At 37.3% G+C, this 24,538-nt stretch overlaps 2 pseudogenes; one reads left to right on the top strand and one right to left on the bottom strand.

The window, feature by feature from the left end:
• Positions 1-5,992: 5,992 nt before the first annotated feature.
• Positions 5,993-6,754, bottom strand: LOC122751330 (annotated as a pseudogene).
• A 9,877-nt stretch (positions 6,755-16,631) lies between these two features.
• Positions 16,632-17,462, top strand: LOC122751217 (annotated as a pseudogene).
• Positions 17,463-24,538: the final 7,076 nt, after the last annotated feature.

Consider the following 24,538-nt stretch of genomic DNA (forward strand, 5'->3'; position numbering starts at 1 on the left):
AATATGGAATGGGAAAAAAGGAGAGATGCCTCTATTTTAATAGCATGTAGTATGATGTAAGGTTCTTAATGGAAAAGATAGGGGAGAGAATCATGTAGGAAGCTTAAGAGAAGCTGTGAAAGAGCTGCTTTGGTGAATAGGAGAGATAATCCCTATACACCTCTACTCCCCTATGCCCTTTCATTGGTTGTCTTTCCCCAATGCCTGGAGTACCTTCAGTTCTCATTCAAATTCATAATACCACAGGCCTATAATGGTAAAAAAAAAAATCATATATGTCATTAGGTCCAATGACTTCATTTTATAGATGAGGAACTGAACCAAAAAAAAAAAAAAGTTAAGTAACTTGCCCAAGGTCACAGAAGTAACATATATTAGAGTCAGACTTTAAATCCAAATCTCTGACAATAAATTCAGTGTTCTTTCTATTGTACCATGGTACCTCTCATTCATCAGTGGGGATGGAATTAGGGGCATAAAGCTTCCTAGAGATATTGGTACTTGAGCTGGACTTTGAAGGATATGTCATTTTTTTAGGGAAGCTACACATGAGAATAGTTAAGACCAAGATATTGCCCAAGTGTCTCTCAGTATCTGGAGACCATTTAGAAGGAATATAGAGATATAAGTAAATGGGCTTTGACTCTTTACTTTAGTGGTCCTCTGAAACACGCAGGCACATGGGAATAATTATCTGTCCCTGGAAACAACACAAGGTTAGGGGGCCAAACTATTTCTTATTTCCTTCTGAATGCTTAAGCAATTATTGCATTTCTCTTATAACAATTTGACAAACATGAGACCTTAACAATGGTCAATGGGGTCACATTTTTTGCAAAAGAGAAAACCATGCAGTGACTAAAAAGGGAGGGAGAGGATGGATTTTGTTTCCAAAGAATAGAAATGAAATCTTCAAGAAAAAACTGTTAACCTTATACTATCAAATTTGTTTCAACCTTCACCTGCCCAACCAATTGAGTGGCTCTCTGCTTATTTGAGTCTGAAAAACTAGCTGTATGTAAGTATACAGTACCTCATGGTGCCACTCCCCTAACCACAGTGTAGGGATGAAAGAAAATGGCTACATCATGTTAATAGTACTTGGTCTGACTTTTCTTTAAAAAGAAATAACAGGAATTCCAATCACCTACTGATCAGGCTGAACAACTCAGCGCACAGTCCAGACCCAGCCAGGGACAGTGCTTACAGCGGACGTCAGAGTCTTCAGCACCAGCAGCTTCTGAGGCTCCGATCACGAATGGGTGAGGGGGTTCGGTGGTAGGCCAGGGTGAAGTGGAGTTGGGGCAAAGCGCCCTGGGTCTGAACCAGTAGGCTGAATTGAGTGGTGGTGGCCCAGTGGGGGAGGGGCAAAAGCACCCCACCCTTCTGACCATAGAGAATCAGAGTTCAATCAGACTTCTGTTTCTGGGTCAAAGAGAAAGTGGCTGTGATTACTCACAAGCCAGGAAGGCTCAGAAGAAGTCCAATCACCCCCTAGGCCATGCTGTAGTATGAACAGTGTGTCCTGGAAGCAGCACTACACTTTAAGAAGGAGTAAAAAGCCAAGAAATAGGCAGCCAAGATGAGTAGGCAGAGAAAGCAGAAGACCATCAAAAACTTCTTTGGGGGAAAGGTAGACCACAATACAACCTCAGAAGAAGAAGATAATAACAGGGTCAAAGCTCCAATATCCAAAGCTTCCAAGAAAAATATGAACTGGTCTCAGGCCATGGAAGCTCTCAAAAGGGACTTTGAAGAGAAAGTAGGAGAAATAGAATGAAGATATAGAGAAAGAGCGGAAGGATTGGAAAGAGAAATGAGAGCAATGCAAAAGAGTCATGAGAAAAAAGTCAACAGTTTGAAAAGCCAAATGGAAAAGGAGATTTAAAAACTGCCTGATGAAAATAATTGCTTAAGAATTAGGATTGAACAAATGGAAGCTAGTGACCTTATGAGAAACCAAGACACAGTAAAGCAAATCCAAGTGAATGAAAAAATAGAGGGCAATGTGAAATATCTCCTTGGAAAAACAGCTGACCTGGAAAATAATTCTAGGAGAGATAATTTGAAAATCATTGGACTACCTGAAAACCATGACCAAAACAAGAGCTTAGACACCATCCTCCAAGAGATTGTGAGGGAAAATTGCACTGATAGTCTAGAAGCAGAAGCTAAAATAGAAATTGAAAGAATCCACCGATCACCTCCTGAAAGAGACCCCAAAAAGAAACCCTCCAGGAATATTATAGCCAAATTCCAGAACTCACAGGTCAAGGAGAAAATATTGCAAGCAGCTAGAAAAAAGGAATTCAAATACTGTGGAGCTCCAATAAGGATAAAGCAAGATCTAGCAGCTTCTACATTAAAGGACCAGAGGGCATGGAATATGATATTCCAGAGGGCAAAGGCACTGGGACTAGAGCAAAAAATCACATACCCAGCAAAACTAATTATCATATTTCAGAGAAAAAAATGGAATTTCAATGAGAAAGAAGACTTTCAGGCATTTGCTATGAAAAGACCTGAACTGAATGGAAAATTTGACTTTCAAATACAAGACCATGGAGAAGCATAAAAATATAAACAGGAAAAAGACTTCATGAGGGATATTAAAAGATCAAACTGTTTATTTTCTTACATGGGAAGATAATACTTCAAACTCATAAAAACTATCTCAGTGAGGAATTCACAGAGGACACAGGTCTGAACTGAATTCGAAGGGATGATATCTGTAAAGCATTTATGTTTTGTTCTTTGTGGGGCAGAGAAGGTGGGGTGTCTTATGTCTAGGGCCAGATTTGGGGCCTCCTGGGTTCAGGGCTGGTGCATTGTCCACTGTGCCACCTAACTAACCTATGATGACATCTTTAAAATAGGATTGAGGGGTAGGAGAAATAGACTGGGGGAGGGGGAAGGGGAGAGATGGTCTGGGGAGAGGTTGTTCACATGAAGGAAACAAGAAAAAAGCTTATGGAGGGAAGGGGAAGAGGGGGAAGGAATTGGGGAATGAGTGAACCTTAATATCATCACAATTGGCTCAAAGAAGGACTAAACTACATACTCAAGTAGGTGTAGTAATATATTTTTGCCCTGGAGGAGGAGAGGGAGATAAGGTGGGGGAGGGGAAGGAAGGAAGGGCAGATTGGGGGAGAGAGCAGTAAAAAGCAAAACACTTTCAAGGAAGGTGAAGATGTTTGGCATAACTGCACAAGTATGACATATTGAATTGCTTGATTTCATAGGGAGGGTTGAGGAGAGAGGGAGGAAGAAAATTTGGAACACAGAATTAGCTCAAAGAAGTTTAATTCATCAGAGTGGGCTCATGGAGGGAATAACATTCACACCCAGTTGGGAGGAGTAATCTATTTAACCCTACAGGAAAGTATGAGGGGAAGAGGATAAGGAAGGAAGGGTGAAAAAAAAAAGGGGGGAGTGCAGAGTAAGGGAGGGGACAGTCAGAAGTAAAACACTTTTGAGGAGGAATAGGTTAAAAGAAGATAGAAAATAGAGTAAATATCATGGGAAGGGAATAGGATGAAGGGAAATAGTTATGATGATTGATTATAATGGCAAAACGTATGGTACCTACTTTGCTGGTCTAATATGAAGAAAATTCTTTGTCAAGTTTAAGATACTTTATTCAGGTTATGATGAACAGGATACTATCAGAAAAATCTGGAAAGACCTACATGAACTGAAGCAGAGTGAAATGTACTGTATACAAAATAACAGCAATAGTGTAAGATGATCTGCTGGGAAGCATGTGGTTATTTTCAGCAAGGCAATGATCCAATATAACTCTGAAGTACTTATGACAGTGGCAACCCATCTACAGAGAAAGAAGTGATAGTATCTGAAACTAGATGGAAACACTTTTTTAAAAAATTTTTTTTCCTCTTTGACAATTCCTCAATCTGAAGTTTTGAGTTTGTTTTATTTTGTTTCGTTTTGTTTTTTACTGTTTGCTCTCACAACCTAGCTGATGTGGGAATGTTTTCCAAGACTACTCATGTATAATTTATTTTGAAATGCTTGAGTTCTAGTGGGGGCGGGGAATGGAGGAGGAAGGGAAGTTGGAATACAAATTTTTTTAAAAATTGATGTTAAAATTTGTTTTTACATATATTTTGGAAAATAAAAATTCTATTCAGTAAAAAAAAAAGAAAAAGAAAAAAGAAAATAAAAAAAGGAAGGGAGAAAAGCTTACATGCAGAAACCCTTGACTAGGATGAGAAAAAAAAATCCTCTTGAGTTCTCTTTTCTTGTTTCTTCAGAATCATAGCTAAGAAGTTTCTTTGCTCCACCAGCTGGAGGTTTTCAACTCCAGGAACGCTCAAGATCTCCAGAACAAAAATCAGGGTTTTCCCAACTAGTTGGTGTCTTCAGGATTAATCTTTTCTTTGGACTAAACTTCATGGTTCCTAAGCTCAGGATCTCTGTGAACAACTCATCCGAGCTCATGGTAAATATGTCATGTCCCTCCCAATTTTAAACCCTGAATGTCAGATTAAAAAATCAAGTAATGGTGGGGCAGCTAGGTGGCGCAGTGGATAGAGCACCAGCCCTGGATTCAGGAGGACCTGGGTTCAAATCCAGCCTCAGACCCTTGACACTTACTAGCTGTGTGACCCTGGACAAGTCACTTAACCCAAATTACCTCATCAAAACAACAACAACAACAAAAACAATCCAGTAATGGCTATTTGACCAATGGCTTTATCAATTATATCAATTAGCCCTGGGATTACCAGGTTTCTTTCTTTCTTTTTTTGTTTGGGGTTTTTTGTTTGTTTTATATTTTGGTGAGGCAATTGGGGTTAAGTGACTTGCCCAGGGTCACACAGCTAGTAAGTGTCAAGTGTCTGAGGCCGGATTTGAACTCAGGTCCTCCTGAATCCAGGGCCAGTGCTTTATCCACTGCACCACCAACTTGCTCCATAGGATTACAAGTTTTCAAACCCTATGGCCCTTCCTTCCACAGAGAGGAGAGGGTAAGGAAGAAGCCAAAGTCTTCATGAAACACATAACACACAGGAGCAAAGTCATTGTCTCTGTCTACTCAGTTGCGTTCTGGTGCTTCCTTGTGAACCACACCTTTATGTAAGTATGTTTTCATGAATGAAAAATGGTCCTTATCTAATTCTTTGAAAAAGCACTCTATTCTCATGCTATTTAGAAGTATGATCTTCAAAGCTGTTTTATTAAATAAGTGGTTTATAAAGCCAGACCAGTGCAGTGACTTATTGGAGGTATATGGAATTAGTGCCTTATATCACAGCAATTCCCCTCAGTCACTAAACACAACATAAATCTCAACAGGGCTTGATTTAAGTTGAACATCCTAGCTCCCATCTGTCCTTTTCATTCCACAACTTTAAATGACATGTTCATGGGCTAGAGTTCCCATCCGAGTGGGTAAGACAGGGGCTCTGTGGTTTCCATTTCTAACATCATGAGTGCCCCCTCCCCCACCCTCACTAACCTATTTAGGATAAAACTGACTTTGGGAGAGAGCAAAAAATAACCATGATCAAAAACAAGTTGGGGTAAGGAGGAAGTGACCCAGACAGAGGGAAAATAGATGGATTCATCTCCATAAAAATGCTATTGGATCCCAAAAACAAAACAAAACTAAACAGAAAATCACCTAGAAGGCAGCTAGGTAGCACAGTGGATAAAGCACCAGCCCTGGATTCAGGAGGACCCGAGTTCAAATCCGACCTCAGACACTTGACACTTACTAGCTGTGTGACCCTGGGCAAGTCACTTAACCCCCATTGCTCCACCAAAAAAAAAATTCTATCAGAGAAGGAAAGAGGGCCTTGAGTAGCTGAAGTTCTGCAACGGACCAGAGGGATAAGTTATAGAAGGACAGAATGATATCAGTGCTGTTCAGTGCTGCTGTGTCTCCTGCCCTGTGGAGAAATTCCTGGGTACTGAGACTGGATTCTCCTACTGGAGCCATGTTGGCTATGGCTATCCCCAAATGCAGTCAGAGGGTGCTCTCCAGTATGTTGTAGTTATCCTTAAAACTCTTCGGCTCTAGGAAGTGTTTAGCTCTTTTACTCTTCTGGCTGGAGGGCAGATAGGTGACCTGGATAATTGCTGGGGAGGAAACTACAAGAGACTGTGTTAGATCCTTAGCTGTCAACTGGTGCTGCCACTGGGAGCTCCCACCACTGGCTTTGACAGCAATAGCCAGTTCACTCAGTGTTTCCTGATAGTGTAGATATTCAGTTTGGCCAAATCCACAATTCCATATCTAGCTGTCTTATAGCCATCTAGCAGGGTATCAATGAGAGCTTTGCAGATACCCTTAAAGGACGTACTTGTTTCGAAGCTCAAGCAGATAGGATCAGAAGTTCTTGCCCATCAGGAAACGAGGATGCCAGCCTTCTGAATGGAATGGGCTCTCAGAGGCCTGAATGGCATACAATGCTTTCATCCTGTACAGGTAGTTGCAGCAATGTTAATTTCCTGGTGTCTCCAGCTGCAAAAGTCTGGCATCATCCTCTTCAAGAAGCTGGGTTTCATTCTTTACATCCTGGACCTTGGATAGTTGGATGTTAATCTCTTCCATTAGATTCTTGGGAGCGTTGTGCCCCACAGGGATGTGAGGGCCTCTGTGAGACTTCATAGCAAAACACATGATCTGCCTCTTCACGAAAAGGAAAAGCAACGCAAATACCAAGCTCCCATAGGCCATTGCCAGCATGACATTCACCCTGGACAACCAGTTATTGCTAGACCCCATGCCTTCCCTACAGCTTCATTAGCTCTGGTTCTCCAGGGGTGCTTGGTGCTCCCTGGCCATTTCCTTATGGGGGAAGCCAAAGCCAGCCGGGTCAGAAAACATGGCAGCCAAGGGGGGCGGGGTGGAGCAAGGTGGACCAGAATGGGGGTGAGGGAACTGAGGAGGGAAAGGAAACAAGGGAGGAGGGAAGCATGATGAGTTCCTCCTCTCCCTTGGCACGTGACATGGGCAAGGTGGAAAGAGATAAAACAAGAGAAGGTAGGCCTATGCAGAAGGGAGGAAAAGGAGGTCTTGAATAGGACGTGCGATGGAGGAGGCCAACTCATGGATCCTGATAAGGCAGCTCCTGGCAGGAGGACAAGGATGGGTGTGTGCCTCTTTACATGTCACATGCTGATGGAGGAAGTGGAAGTCCAATCTTCAACCTCAAACTCTGACCACCATGAAAAAAATAATAATTTTATGAAGAGAAGAGGTTTACATTAACTTTATTTTCAATCTACTCTATTTTATTTTTTTAAAAAGAGAACATCATTACCCTGGCATTGAGACATTCATGTACAAACAGATAAGCATATCAAATTGCAGAGTCTTTTCAAATTTTCTAATTTCTTTTTTCTGGTACTACCAATGTATAAATAATGAAATGGAATATTGAAGTAAATCTTCAAAATTTTACCCAAAAGAGAGAGACAAGAAAAAATCAAGCGAAAAGAGGTATGTGTCTTAATTTGTTACCCAAAACAATCACTACTTTAATCAATTCTCTGCCTCAATTTATATAGTCTAATCTCTAGAGTATTTTAACTAGTTTCAGTCTATGCAGTAGTATTTTCACTTCTTGGGTACTATCTTATCAAATATCTTATATTTGAGAACCAACAGCTAACTCAATGTTTATGGACTGTATAAAATGCACACTTTGGGGAGCCCTCAGGCCCTTTTCTATCATTATTGCAACATTATTTCAGAAGCAAAACAAGCACCTTATAAGACCAAAAGAAATCTTCTGTTTTTATTTGGTTTATGGGTTGCCATGAACAAAGAATTAATCACTTAATGCCTAGCCTTCTGGTGATGAGCTTCCCCATACTTAGCTAAGCTGCTCTTTGAAAAGCAGACACAGTCATTTCCAGGACCATACTCAAGATATTTCTAGGCTGGGAAACCCTGTCAGAGTTTGTACTCCATTGGTAAAGCCATTAAGAATCAAGAGTTATAGGGGCAGCTAGGTGGTGCAGTGGATAGAGCACACCAGCCCTGGAGTCAGAAGGACCTGAGTTTAAATCCAGCCTGACACTTGACACTTAGTAGCTGTGTTACCTTGAGTAAGTCACTTAACCCCAATTGCTTCACTTAAAAAAAAAAGAATCAAGGGTTATAGAGAGAGGGGGATAAACAAGTGAAAAATAGCATGAAGGAAAATACACAATTAACATAACTATAAATGTAAATGAGATAAACTCATTTAATAGAAGTGAATAGCAGAATGGATTAAAAATCAAAATCCTACAATATGTTGTTTACAAGAAACACTATTGAAGCAGAAAGATACACACAGGGGCTGAAAAAGAATCTATTATGCTTTCGTTGAAATAAAGGAAGCAGGGGTAGCAATCATGATTTCAGACAAAGCAAAAGCAAAAATAGATCTAATTAAAAGAGATAAAGAGGGGAACTATATCTTGCTGACAGGGACCATAGACAATGAAGTCATACCAATACTGTACATATATATGCCAAATGGTATAGCATCTAAATTTTTGAAGAAGTTGAGTGAGTTATAGGAGGAACTAGATAACAAAACTATCCTAGTGGGAGACCTTAACATTCTCCTCTCAGAACTGGATACATCTAACCAAAGAATAAACAAGAAAGAAGTTAAGGAAGTGAATAAATTCTGGGATTGTTGGATATGATAGAGAAGTGGAGAAAATTGAATGGAAATAGAAAGGAATATGCCTTTTTCTCATCAGTACATGGCACCTACACAAAAAATTTGACCATGTATTAGGACATAAAACCCTTACAACCAAATGCAGAAAAGCAGAAATAGTAAACATCCTTTTCAGATCATAATACAATACAATTATAATACAATACAATACAATAAAAATTACATTCAATAATGGACAGTTGAAGAGATTAAAATTCTATTGGAAATTAAATAATGTAATCAAAAAACAAATCATAGAAACAAGCAATGATTTCATTAAAGAAAATGACAATGAAGAGACAACATATCATAATTGATGGGATGCAGGCAAAGTAGTACTTAGGGAAAATTTTATATCCCTAAATGCTTACATCAATAAAATAGAGGAAAAAGCAGATAAATGGATTGGGCATGAAACTAAAAAAAAACTTATCAAATAAGCAAATTAAAATCCACAATTAAGCACCAACTTGGAAATCCTGAAAATAAAGGTGAGATTAATAAAATTGAAAGTAAGAAAACCATAAAACTAATAAATAAAACTAGAAGCTGATTTTATGAAAAAGGCAACAAAATAGATAAACCATTAGCTAATTTGATTTACAAAAGGAAAAAGAAGAAAACAAATTGCTAATATTAAAAATGAAATGGATGGGGGCAGCTAGGTGGCACAGTGGATAAAGCACTGACCCTGGATTCAGGAGGACCTGTGTTCAAATCCAGCCTCAGACACTTGACACTTACTAGCTGTGTGACCCTGGGCAAGTCACTTAACCCCAATTGCCTCACCAAAAAAAAAAAAAAGAATTGTATCAGGAACACTACCATTCAAAATAAGCTGAGGGTGATAAGGAATGCTAACCACCACAAAAATGAAAGGGATGAACTCATCACCATTGAAGAGAAAATTAAGACAATTGTTAGGAGTTGGACAAAAAAAGCCCAATTGTATGCCAATAAATTTCACAATCTAAATGAAATGAAATAATAAAAAAATACAAATTACACAGATTAACGGAAGAAATGAAATACTTAAATTAATTTTAGAAAAAGAAATTTAATGAACTATAAATGAAATTCATTTAAAAATTCCCCAGGAACAGAGGATTCACAAGGGAATTCTACAAAACATTTAAAGAATAATTAATTCCAATGCTATATAAAGTATTTGGGAAAATAGGCAAAGAAAAAATCCTACCAAATTCCTTTTATGACAGAAATATGGTGTGGATACCAAAATGAGGAAGAGCCAAAAGAGAGAAATAAAATTATATAACAATTTCCCTAATGAATATTGATGCTAAAACCTTAAGTAAAACACTAGCAAGAGATTACAGCAATATATCACAAGGATCATACACTATGACCAGGTGGAATTTATATCAGGACTACAGGGCTTGTTCAATATTAGGAAAACTATCAGGATAATTGACCGTATTGATAACAAAACCAACAGAAATCATATGATTATCTCAATAGATGCATAAAAAGACTTTGACAAAATACAGCACCCATCCCTAATAAAAACACAAAGAGCATAAGAATAAATGGAGTTGGGGGGGCAGTTAGGTGGCACAGTGGATAAAGCATCGGCCCTGGATTCAGGAGGACCTGAGTTCAAATCCGGCCTCAGACACTTGACACTTACTAGCTGTATGACTCTGAGCAAGTCACTTAACCCTCATTGCCCTGCAAAAAAAAGAAAGAAATGAAGAAGAAGAAGAAGAAGAAGAAGAAGAAGAAGAAGAAGAAGAAGAAGGAGAAGAAGAAGAAGAAATGGAGCTTACCTTAAAATAATAATTAACATTTATCTAAAGCCATCAGCAAGCATTATCTGTAATGGGGATAAGCTAGAAGCCTCCCCAATACAATCAGAGATAAAGCAAGGGTGTCCATTATTACCTCTATTATTTCGTATTGTACTAGAAATGTTAGCTACAGCAATGAGAAGAAAAAATTAAAGGAATTAGAATGGGCAATGAGGAAACAAAACTATTACTCTTTGCAGATGATATGATGGTGTACTTAGAAAATCTAGAGAATTAACTAAAAAATTACTTGAAATTATTAATGACTTTAGCAAAGATGCAGGATACAAAATAAACCCACATAAATCATCAGCATTTCTATGTATTACCAACAAAGTCCAGCAGCAACAGATATAAAGAGAAATTCCATTTAAAATAATTGTAGATAATATAAAATACTTGGGAATCTACCGACCAAGACAAACCCAGGAACTATATGAACAAAACTATAAAACATTTCTCATGCAGATAAAGTCTGATCTAAACAATTGGAAAAATATTAACTGCTCATGGGTAGGCCGAGCCAATATAATAAAAATGACAATCCTACCTAAATTAATAGATTTATTCAGTGCTATACCAATCAAACTATCAAAAATTATTTTATAGATCTAGAAAAAATAATAACAAAATTCATCTGGAAGAACAAAGCTTAAGAATATCAAGGGACTCAATGAAAAAATGCGAAAGAAGGTGGTCTAGCAGTACCAGATCTCAAACTGTATTATAAAGTGGTAATTATCAAAACAATCTGGTTACTTGCTAAGAAATAGAGTAGTGGATCAGTGGAAGAGAATAGGTATGAAATGACTATAGTAATCTAGTATATGATAAACCCAAAGATCCAAGCTTTTGGAACAAAAACTTATTATTTGACAAAAAATCTGCTGAGAAAACTGGAAAAAAAAAATATGGTAGAAACTAGGTATAGATCAACATCTCACACCATATACTAAAATAATGGTTTACACATAAAAGGTGATACCATAAGCAAATTAAGAGAGCATGGAATAGTTTATCTGTCAGATTTATGGACAGAAGAAGAATTTAGGACCAAAGAAAATATAGAGAACATTACAAAAAGTAATTATGATTATATAAAATTAAAAAGCTTTTCCACAAATGAAACCAATGCAACTAAAATTGTAAGGAAAGCAGAAAACTGGAAAATAATTTTTGCAACATGTATCTCTGATAAAGGCCTCATTGGTCAAATATATAGAGAATTGAGTCAAATTTATAAAAATGCAAGTCATTCCCCAATTGATGAATGGTCAAAGGATATGAACAGACAGTTTTCAGGCAAAGAAATCAAAGTTATCTGTAGTCATATGGAAAAAAATTACTACTGATCAGAGGAATGCAAATTAAAATAACTCTGAGGTACCACCTCACACCTATCAGAGTGGCTAATATAGTTTTTTTGTTTGTTTTGGTTTTGGTTTTGGGTTTTTTGGGGTTTTTTAGGGCAATGAGGGTTAAGTGACTTGCCCAGGGTCACACAGCTAGTAAGTGTTAAGTGTCTGGGGCCGGATTTGAACTCAGGTACTTCTGAATCCAGGGCCAGTGCTTTATCCACTGTGCCACCTAGCTGCCCCCGTGGCTAATATAGTTGATCCAGCAATAACACTGCTAGGTTTATGTCACTAAGACATACCCCCAAAAAAGGGGAAAAGATCTATTTGTACAAAAATATTTATAACAGCTCTTTTTGTGATGGCTGAGAATTGGAAATCAAAGGGGTGCCCATCAATTGGGAAATGGATAAACAAGCTGTGGCATATGATTACCATGCTATAAGAAATGACAAGCAGGATGATTTGAGAAAGGCCTGGAAAGAATTATATGAACTAATGTATAGGGAAGTGACCACAACTAGGAGAACCTTGTGCACAGCGACAATGATATTGTTCAATGAAGAACTGTGAGTGACTTAACTATTGTCAGCAATAAAATGATCCAAGACAATCCCAGAGGACTAATGATGAAAAATACCATCCAACTCCAAAGAAAGAACTAATATTGATTGAACACAAACTGAAACATGCTACTTTTTGTTTCAATTTTTTCTTTTATCCAAGTTTTCTTATACAGAATTACTAATATAGTATTATTTTATATAATTGCATATGTATAACCTATATCTTATTGTTTACTGCCTTGAGGATGGTAGAAGGGAAGGAGAGAGGAAGAGGTAGAATTTGGAACTCAAAATTTTAAATAAAAATATTTATTTTTAAAAAGAATACAGGGTTGTCTCCATGCCATGGCACATTTTTTTTTTTAAGGGTAAGAAGAAAAACAAAAAAATAAATTAAAAATGAATCAAGGTGAAAAAGATAGAGACTACTCAATTGGAAGGAGTGAAAAGATCTAGCTCATGGCCAAAACAAAGTACCAGCAATTTCAGGGAGTCAGATAATTAAAGTATAGATTTTACTTGTTTCTGAATGACAAAAAATATTATTATTTATTAAGCACCTCCTAGATACAACTAGGTCTCACTTAGTGCAAATAATAAACCCTTGTGAAGTGGCTTCATGTTTTTAATTTGCATTATTTTAAGTTACAGTAATGTAAAATATGGTAATTAGTTCCAGCCCAGTAGATAAAAACAGTACAAATTTGAATAATATGGCTATTTCAAAGGAATTCATTATTCACACAAAACAGGACCTCATTATAACTAGAACTGAGTTAAGCATTGGGAATGGCAATGCAAAACAGTCCCTGCAATAAAAGAATTTGTATTCTGTTGTGGCCACATAGAACACATTCACAGAAAAATAGATGTAGGATATGTACAAAATTATTTTAGCATGTAACATGGATGGGGAGGGGAGCAGTAACAATTGCCAAAAGATGCTTTTTTCCATGTTACATTTGCCCTTGTCACACTTCTTTTTAGTTTGAAGGTCATCATAGCTCAGGAAAGACTAGTTCATAAGTTTCATTTTTATTTCTATGACCCTACATTCCCAGGGCCAGCCATCTCCAGGACAGGTTAACTAACTAAGGCATTGAAGGGAGTCACTCACCTTTGCAAGGTAGATAGATTGGTAGGTAGGTAGGTAGGTAGATAGATGATAGACAGATAGATAGATAGATAGATAGATAGATAGATAGATAGATAGATAGATAGATAGATAGATAGATCTTCCACCACCCTACTGTCTTTCATGCTTATCCAGTTTGAATTTTCAAGCATTAATCATTCTTTTGAATAAGATAACAAAGGCAAGAACACTGTTTCCAGAAGTAAATTGTAAAACTAAAGCATTCAAAAGCACTATGTGCAATGAAAATGGAAGAACCTGAAAGTTCTTTCTCTAGCTTGTTCATGCTAACAACTGGTTTTACCTGATTGGCTGGTTGTTATCTCAACTGAGGTAATGAAGGAAGGGAGAGTAAATTCTTATCATATCAGAAAAGATCTAGGTGGCCAAATAAGCAGCTTAAGAGTGCCAAGGTAAACACTAAACAATGGGCCTCCTGGAGGAGTCTTTGAAAATGGGAATTAAAAGAGAGTGTAGGGGGCAGCTAGGTGATGCAGTAGATAGAGCACCAGCCCTGGATTCAGGAGGACCTGAGTTCAAATTTGGCCTCAGACACTTGACACTTACTAGCTGTGTGACCCTGGGCAAGTCACTTAACCCCAATTGCCTCACAAAAAAAAAATAAAAATAATAATAATATAGGAGGATACTCACAATAAAGTTGACAATTTTGCCTAAAGTGAACACCTCATTCTGTTTTTCAAAAAACAAATCCATAATTTTTATTTATTTTTTATTGGGGGAATGTAATTTAAATCTCAAAGCATAATTTTCAGGGGATGCCATTTTGACACTCAGAGTCCTTAGTCAAGAGAAGATTGGAGACTATAAGCAATTAAGGACGTTTAACTATGAAAAGAGAGATTTATTCACTTATTAGATTTTTCTTGGCAGAAGCAGCATAGTTCAAGGTTTCCATGCTTGCACTCTGTGCTCACTGGAGGCGATCTGGAAGCTACTTCTCAGATTACATCGTGTTGCCAAGTGCAGGCTCCACTCATTACTGTGCTTTTCAACCAAAACCTTGCTTCCTTTGCCAGATCCAAATCAGCTTTAAAAAATCACATCTAAAAACCAAGGTGATGAAGTAATTGCTTCTGGAAACCACAAAATTTGATTTGATTATAAAATCCAGGTATAATCATGGCAATACACATGAGCCAGGTATAATGCATTTAATCAGTATTGTTGAGTCATATTCCTAGAAATTAACTGCTGTTAATTACATAAAACATGTTTTTTATACTGCAAAATATTTCACTGTAGCACAGTGTACTTCTAGAAAGTCAGGAAGAGTAAACAGTGGACTATGTGGATGCTTCAGCTCTATTCTATGCTTGGTAACCAAATGAAGTGCTGGCTAGAATTCAAATGGCTGTTTTCTGTGGAAAAGTCACGATGGATAGAAATGAGCCCAGGAAGGCCAAAAATAAATGCATATATTAAAGCCTGGAAAGAAACACAAAGAGGGTAGATGGGGGTGGGAGAGCAGGTTGAACACTTCACTGACTTAAGTAGATGTAGCATGACCTCCATGAGTCTGTCTGGGTTCATAGCTGTGAAGAGGCGGATGAGAAAGGAGACCAACCACATGGCCAGTACTCCACAGAGAAGGAAGACTGCTTTCTCAGGCGATTCTTTGCAAGAGGCAAACTGTCAGTCACCAATGAAGGTTTTATGCTCTTCTCAAACCCAAGTTTCCTGACCTTTGTCATTGCCTACCTTCCCCCAGGCTTTGGAACAGTTTTTCCTGAACTGAGTTCTTACTCCTTCGAGCCCTCTCAGTCTCTAAAAAATAGTAAAATTGACTTGAGACCGCCGTTCTGTTTGCCAGTTTGGATCTCGGTTTGAATCACGCCATTTTACCAAAGTTGAAATCTCTCTTTCTGGGCCTGACACAGCTGCCAAGAAATGTACAAATAACAGAATAAATTGTCTCAAATCTGGAAACTAATGAAAGGAAAACAACTAGAAAGAGAAAGACAACTATGGGCTTTTAAAAAAGGAATTAGTAAAGGGATCATTAAGAGATGTCTTTCTTTTTAAATTTTTTTCAACTAACAAAAATCTATTTTTCTATTTCTCCAACTTTCCTACAAAGAAAAATAAAAAAGACAATTAAGGTCCCTATGACAAGTATGCATGATCGAGCAAAGAAAATTGTTTTATGGTCCATGTTGAGAGAGACAGAGAAACAGAGAGACAGAGATAAAGCAGACAAACTCAGGGTTTGTGTATATGTGTAACTCTTTTTTTTTTTTCATGAAGATGAGAGGCTATGGGTTAATGGCAAGGTGGCAAAGGGAGGGATTGGAACAGAGAAAAAGAAAAGGGGAAATATCAGTTCAGTGATGAAAGGGCAATCCACTAAAGAACACTTCCACGAGGGGAAATATATATATTCTGTAATGGGCGATAGGGAACTAAAAATGGGAATGATGGGGGCAGGTAGGTGGCACAGTGGATAAAGCACCAGCCCTGGATTTAGGATTGAGTTCAAATCCAGCTTCAAACACTTGACACTTACTAGCTGTGTGACTTTGGGCAAGTCACTTAACCATCATTGCCCTTCCTCCCCCTCCCAAAAAAAATGGGAATGATCTGCAAGGATTTGGTACTCAGAGAGACCACTGTCTTTGAGAGTGTATTGTGGAGCTTACACAGTATGGCCCAATACATTAGCTAGCACTTGCTCTATGCTTTTCTTTGTAACAGGAACTGGCAGAGTAAAAGACTGAGTAGCATCTGCGTCTATTTCCAATACAGACTCACGTTAAACTTTCACGCAAGAGAAAAAAAAAAGCCAAGGACATATTTTATTAAGCTTTTTTAAAGTTAATATAAAATTATAACAAGCAAAAAAAAAATAGAACCACACGCATGCAAAACAAAAACTTCTTGAACTTTAAAGAAGCAGCAAAAACAACCTGCAGCAGCAGAGACAGTGGCAGGAAAAGAGATTTAATTTAGTTGATTTTCTGTGGTTGGTTATTCACACTTCTTTGAAGGGACTGAGATCGGGGGATCCCTGCACCATCCCAAGGTTTGAGTGGGACACACTTTTGGAGAATGTGCATTGTTTAATCATAAGTATGACAAAAACTGACAAGCAGGGAGCTTATGTACTCAGAGCAGCATGTTTGTCTCCAAGAGACATTTCATTTTGAAGATATGTGGTACCATCGTCTTACTGCAAGCACTGGTCCCCTGTTGGAGCTTACTAAGGAGTACAGTGGGTTTGACTCAATTCAAAGCTTCTTTTATTCTCATAAGAATTTCATGAAGCCTTCCCACCAGGAGTACCCACACAGAAATTTCCTGGAAGAAGTAAAATTCCTTAATGAAATTTTCTCAAATGGAGTTGCATATTGAATGGGGTGTGTGAATTCTGATTGCTGGTACTTGTATACTCTGGATTTTCTAGAGTCGGGTTATTAATCAGGGAGATCAGACACTGGAAATCTGATGAGTGAGCTTGACCCAGAAAGATGGTGTTACTGCAGATGATGTCACCCAGTGTAAGTGGAATTCTTGACCTGATACCAACTTCTGTCTTTGATGCTACAATGTTAAATCCTTGTGGCTATTCAGTGAATGGAATGAAATTGGATGGAACTCATTGGACTATTCACATAACTCCGGAACCAGAATTTTCTCATGTTAGCTTTGATACTAACATAGGTCAGATCTCTTAGGATGACCTGATCAGGAAAGTAGTGGAAGTTTTCAAGCCTGGAAAATTTATGACCACCTTCCTTGTAAATCAGAGTTCTAAATAATTCACAGTGTTTTCCTGAACCCAAAAGATTGAAGGATTTAAATATCTTGATCCCCAGATTGCTTAGTTCAATGACTACAATTTCGTTTTTACCAGTTTTACTAAGAATCCACAGCAACAGCAAAGTTGATTAAGAAAAATAAAAAATCAAATCCAGCCTCAGACACTTGACACTTACTAGCTGTGTGACCCTGGGCAAGTCACTTAACCCTCATTGCCCCACAGAAACAAAAAACAAACAAAAAAAGAAAAAGAAAGAGAACATGCAAAAAGAGAACACAAATAGAAAGTGGTGGCAGCTTTCTAGTTAATGATACAGGAGCTCATGCTTTCCATACTCACTACCTTGTAGTTGCAAAAAGCCCTAGATGTAATTATAGTATAATCATTTTGAATTGTATGCGTTATTATATCAAGGAGTTATATATTTTTCTTGACTACTATGTTTTGTGTTTAGGTATTCTATGCCACTCTTGCTGTGAACATGAAGTGCATATAGAGAAAAACTTTTACTGTATGAGACTTTACAACACTTGTAAATACAATTTAATTAGGACTATGCAGTGTAATTTTTCTCCAGATATCACTCCAAATTCCCCACTGTCAAGGCTTTCATCCTCATTAAGTGTCGGCCTCAGCCTAAATCATCTGGGACTGTTCTGTTAAATTGTTGCCAGATATTTTTATGGGCAGTTTCTTCCCATTTCTAGACCACATTTTTCTCTATTAATTCTAATGAAACTAATTCCTACTTAAACAAAAATGTTTCTTTGCTCGCTGATTTCCTTCCTACCCCTTTATAAAATGAGCAATATAGGGGCAGCTAGGTGGCGCAGTGGATAGAGCACCAGCCCTGGAATCAGGAGTACCTGAGTTCAAATCTGGCCTCAGACACTTAACACTTACTAGCTGTGTGACCTTGGGCAAGTCACTTAACCCCAATTGCCTCACTAAAAAACAAACAAACAAAAAAAAAAAACCCAAGCAATATACTGTTACACTGAGTTTAACGTGAGCCTTTCACCTGTGGGGAGGGGGAAACCTTGGTCTCCTTCATGTATGATTGGCAAGGGTAGGGGGCACCAAAACTTTGTCCAGCATGTGTTGGTTAAGATTAGAGTCATTGGCAGAGTTATGAAGGCTCTAACTATGCCGTTTCCATACTCCCATGATTAATAGAGCACCAAATGCATAGCCACAAACCTTCAAGTTCTTAAGATTTTTTAAAAAACAACAAATTTAATAGAGAGATTTAGTGTAAAGGATATGGAACTTTTCAGACTAGATATGCCGGTCACCTAGGATCATTCACCACTTTTTCCTTAGCAGCCATTTCGACCTAATTGTGAATAAAGCTAATTTTGTTGTTCCAGGCAAAATTGTTGTATTATTTTATCTTGTGACTGAAAGTCCTGTGATAGTGTAGTGCATGAGACTATTATGCTGTATTTGATAGTGTTGTGATTTCATCTGTTCCTCTTAATTAATGTGGTGATTCCTTTAACCATGATTTGTTGGCATCAAGTAAATGACTGCACAAAGCGAAAACTGTTTTAGTTATCTATACAGACAGTGAAATATAATGCTATTCATAAAATACAAAGGCATGTTCAAAAATGGTCATTTAATGGATGAGTACTAGATGCCGATTTTCAAGCATTTTCAGCAAATAACTGGGATTTTAGCAGCTGTAAGACCAGGAAAATTAACTTAAATTTGATATTTCCTTCTTGTCCTCACAATTTCATTTTGATTCTTTCTGGATTGATGCAGTGGTGTTTTGTTCCTCCCATATTTACAAATGAAACACTTTTTACAGTGTTTCTAAACTTTAAAAATTCTTCTTGGTTAGTAACCAAGTGGTTGGAAGACTGCTTTGAATTTTATTTTAAGCATGTTGTTGACTAAAGGCTTCATTGAAAAAGCATTCTACCAACTCAGTCAGTTTGATTCTGTAATGTGTAAGTAAGGTGGCACCTAATATTTTTGGTGCTTGTATTTTTGAGGACCAATAATTCAAATGGATTTTGTTCTTGAACAGTGTCACAAGAGATTTGACGATAATATTTGTTGACTTGAGGTCTGATTTTAATATATATATATGCCATAAATCATATTCTAACTAGTTGAAAAATGCACAAATCTACATAAGTATGAAAACATAAGCATCTGATAGAAAAGGGAAAACTTGAATGGAAAGTAATTGAAATTAATCTAGTATGAGCAGAAATGGGGAAGTTTTGATGCCATAATTTCTCTCTTCATGGTATTGGACTTTAATCAATTAAAATGTATTTTTTAAAATTTTAATGCTTCAATAAAAGTTTGCTTAGTTGAGAGAGAGAGAGAGAGAGAGAGAGAGAGAGAGAGAGAGAGAGAGAGAGAGAGCTCTATGGACAATATCTTACCTCAAGAAAAGAAGAATTGGTACTCCTAGCATCAACCAGCATCCAGAAGTGTGGGAGGCCATACATCTAGTAATGCGGAACACAGAGGATAAAGAAGGAACAAATATAAAGACCATAAATCCAAGAATAAAAGTTTAAAATAGACAGAAGTGAAGAGAATTAATGACTAGAAAAATATTTTTAAAATCTTTTTCAAAAAAAGGCACAGAATATGGACAAAAAAACTAACAAAAGAATTTTAAGGGGAGAAGAAGAAAGGGGTTTTAAATGAACCCTTTTTCCCAAAAAAGAGAAAATTTAATTTCCTATTTGAGAGAAAAAAAAAGGAGAGTTAAATAGCTAGATAAAAGGAGGAAAGAAAAAGGAAAAATTAAATAAAACTCTAAAACTAGGGAAAGGAGTGACAAATAGGGGAAAGAGGAGTGTTCCACTCTGGTTTTTCATGACACTCTTTTCTTTTAGATGTCCTTCATGTCTGACTGCTCCTTCTTAATTTCCTTTGTTGATTCATCATACATATCATACCCTCTAACTGTGGCTTTACCCTAGGGCTATGTCCTGGGCCTTTCTCTGTAATCTTATTTGGAGCACATCCCCGTGTACTCCATTTGGAGTACATGCTCTCTTATGCTTAATTATCATCTCTATAAAGATGATTTTGTACTTGCTTTTTAGATATTCCAAACTGGTTATCCCATAGGCATCAAATGCAAAATGTCCAAAACTGAACTCATCTTTCCTTCCAAACCCAATCCTATTTTGAACTTCCTTGTTCCTCTCAAGGACACAATTATTTTTCTGACCATCCAGTGAAGAATAATTTGGTGTAATCCTTGACACCCACCCTACATATATTATCAGCTGCTGTTTTATTTTGTACCTCTATATTGGTCATGTCTGTCACCAGCTCTCTATTCAGACAGCCAACCATCTTATCATTTCTTACCAGAAATATTGCAATAGCTATGTAGTTGGCCTCCATACCTCAAGTCTCATCCCCCCTTCCTCATCCAATCCATTCTCCATAATTGCCAAGATGTTTTTCCTAATGTACCAGAAAAGTCTAGTCTGATCATGTGCAGATCTCTTCTCCTCAATATGCTATACCTCTCTAATACCTCTAAGATCAATTATTAGCTCCTTCATTTAGCTTTAAAGTCCTTCACAACCTAGCCCCAACCTACTTTTTCAACCTTATTAGAAAGTATTCCCCTTGTCACATTCTACAATCCAGGTAAATTGTCCTCTCTGTTACTCACACATGATGTTCCATCTCTCATTTCCACTCTTCTGCATTGGCTGTCCCTCATGTGTGCTATGCTCTCTCACTTCACTTCAACTTCTTAAAATCCTTGCTTATTTCAAAACTTTATTTGAGTAACACTTTCTATATGAAGCCTTTTCTGATACTCCAGGTTCTGGTGCCCTTTAACCTAAAAAAATTACCTCATTGTGCATATTTTATATGTATTTTTGTATGTGTGTTGATATATTATATATATATTAATTTGTATATATATTGTCTCCAAATAAAATGAAAGGCAAAGATGTTCATTTTTATGTTTATATCCCTAAAGCTTAGCACTATGCCTTCCATGTAGAAGATGAATATGTAGATAGATAAATGAACAGATAGATGTACAGAAATAGATAAAGATATACACATATATGCATATGTGTGTATATGATAAATGGCACAAATTAACAATGAGTTGGGCCAAGAATTGAACAGAACTAGGATATATGGTTTTGCCTTTAGGAAATTATTTTAATTACCTCAAACTTCTCTCTCAATTCAAGACAGGTGTTTAAGTACCAATATTTGTCTAGTGTTGTTGTATGACTGTGAGTCATACAACACAAATCTCCAAAGAATTGAAATTTAAATCATAGAAAAGACAATGGAGTAGTGCCTGGTGATGAAAAGCAGTCTGAAACACAGTTGTAGAGTTGTTTCCATTGTGTCTGATGCTTCATGACTCCATTTGGGTTTTGGTTTTTTTTTGGCAAAGATACTGGAGTGGTTTGCCATTTGCTTCTCCAGGTCATCTTACATCTTACAGATTAGGAAACTGAGCCAAACAGTTAAGTGACTTACCTAGGGTCACACAGCTAGTAAGTGCATGAGGCCAGATTTGAACATGGATCTTCCTCATCCAGGTCCTCTAACCACTGGACCACCCAACTACCTCTGAAACACATTGCAAACAAAGAATTACAAAAGAGAAGCAGCATAAAGGATGTATGAGCAAAACACACACACACACACACACACACACACCAAAATAAGCTGGCCATAGTGTAAGATCATGGAAAACAATTGGGTATAGCACATGTACTCCAATGGTGTCGTCACAAAATTGGAAGAAAGAGAAGGCCTCCAATACGTGACGGGTGGAGAACTTGTGATGAACCGATGGGAGGACACGAAAAGAAAGGCAGGGATGGATGTGTCAAGAGTTGTACCACTGGAGGAAGAAGTGCTACTTCAGTAAGATCATGGTTCCCTTTGATTATTTGCCAATTTATATGAGTAGTTTGCCAAATGTTATAAAAACCATTTATATGTGTTGTGTGCATATTTTATATGTACTAATTTATGTGTGTTTTCTCCAAATATAACGTAAGGTACTGGAGAGCAATGACTATCTTGATTTTGTATTTGTATTCCTAATGCTTAGCACTATACCTGCCATGTAGATGATGATATGTGTAGATATATAAATGGATAGATAGATGAAGAGATAGAAATAGAGAAATAGATAATTCTTTCAAAGTGTGTGTGTGGGGAAATCTTTAGCCAACCAGAAAGGAGACAAACACTGAATTTCTTTAACCTGTTTTATACAACATTGCTCTGTCAAAAACACACTGTGATGCCTTGTTGTGGTAGGGAGTTGACCCTACAGTTCTTGAAGATCGTGCCAGTGGAACACAGGATGACTCTCAAACTAAAGAAGCTTTAGGTATGGCAATGCCTGTTCTCTGAGGATAGCTCAACCTAGCAATGTTAACAGAGACTAACTAACTAGCCACCAGAAGTCTGCTTAGGAGATAATGATTTTTTCAAAGCATCCAATGAATAACCATCCATTAAGTGATTTCAATATATGGCAGTGTCAGAAGAAACCCACCAATGAAATCACCAGTCTTTTGAAGTTCTAACACACAAAAATATGATCATTATACTTATCAATGAATGGAATAAATCTATTAGCAAGCTAAAGGTTCTTTCCTTTTGTTTTCTTTTGAGGGGGTGGCACAGAAGAGGAAAGTAGGGATAAAATAATTTTATTCAGTTCTGGTCTTTTGCAAGACTCCCTTCTCTTAAGTAGAACAGGAAAAACATTTCATAAGAATTACCTTACTTAGATTACACTCATTTTCTTTTGGATCACAAGGGGGCAGTGTTTCCTTTTTAAAAAAGTTCCCTCATCTCAGAGCAATCCGTGGCAGTCATGATAGAAGCAACATCCTTAGATGATTTGTCAAGATTCACCATGTCAACTGCAATTCACAAAATATGAAGGAAAGTAGAGGGTTAGATCACATTTCTCAAAAAAGTCCTAAAAGAAGCAGCTCATTTATCGTCACAAATATAAGAAGTCGGCCAACCAAAACAGTAGAAGGGATGCGTATTTAGCTGTTACCCCAGTCTTTTAGTTTAGTTTAGTTTGTTTTTTTTATCCCAGTCTTATAATTAACTGACTTTATTCCTGATGTAGGGTTATGATCATTCATAGTTATCTTAAAACTGCAGCTGCAGGAGCAGTCCAAGTTGTAAGAGAGGACTGACATATGTGACCCTTCGTGTAGATTCCATTTTGTCAACACAACACTCAATGACATCTTGCCTAAAGACTTGAGAGCAGGGGATCTTTCATCAGAAAGACTGTCAGTGTTTCACATCCTAACCAGAGAGACTCAGCCAAATATAAGAACATGTCAAAAGCTCACAGAGAGGTCCTTATTCTTTCATTGAAATGATAGGCGATTTTATTAATGAACCAATTCATAAACAGGTTAGGGGGGAAGATAAATCTTCCATTTTTGCAGGGAAAGCAAAATTCACAGTACCTAGATTGAAATCTACCTAAATAAGTAGGAAGGGTTCCAATAAGCCAGCTACTCAAAGGGAGGGTAGTGTGGATAGAACACTGAACAGGGAATCTAATTCTAGGTCTAATTCTGGCTCTGCCACAAATCAGCTGTGTGATTTGGGGGAACCCTGTCTCTCTGGGACTTATCTTATTTATTTTTAGGAGAAATAAGGTCTTTAATCAGGGCAGAGGAACTATAGCTCATGGTATCACAAAGCTCAGAAGCTAGGAATACTCTTCTGGGCCTTATCTTTATAGAGAAGCACTAGGATTAGAACAAAAGAACTTTTGGGGTTTTTTGTCATGAGACACACACACACACACATACTTTGGCATTCTATTGAAGCCTAAAGGCCTTTCTCAGAACAATAATTTTAAATGCAAAAAAAAAAAAAACCCAATACAGAGGATTAAATCAATAACAATGAAATGCAGTTATTATATTAAAACAAAAACCCCAGATTAAGGACCTTTGTACTAAAGTAATTCTAAAGTTCTTTCTTACTCTGTTATTTATAGTATGATTCTCTCAAAAGCTTTAAGATTGGTTCAAAAGGTAAAACCTCGTAGGGACATTTTCATAGCCTTGCCCACTACAGATTAAAATTAGGAAAAATACCCATCACTTTCATTTTAAATAAATATAGTATCTCGATTTGCCATCTATAAACAGAAAAAAATAGGAGTTCTTGCTAGCC

This window comes from Dromiciops gliroides, chromosome 3 (genome assembly GCF_019393635.1).
Source record: "Dromiciops gliroides isolate mDroGli1 chromosome 3, mDroGli1.pri, whole genome shotgun sequence".
Taxonomy (NCBI): domain Eukaryota; kingdom Metazoa; phylum Chordata; class Mammalia; order Microbiotheria; family Microbiotheriidae; genus Dromiciops; species Dromiciops gliroides.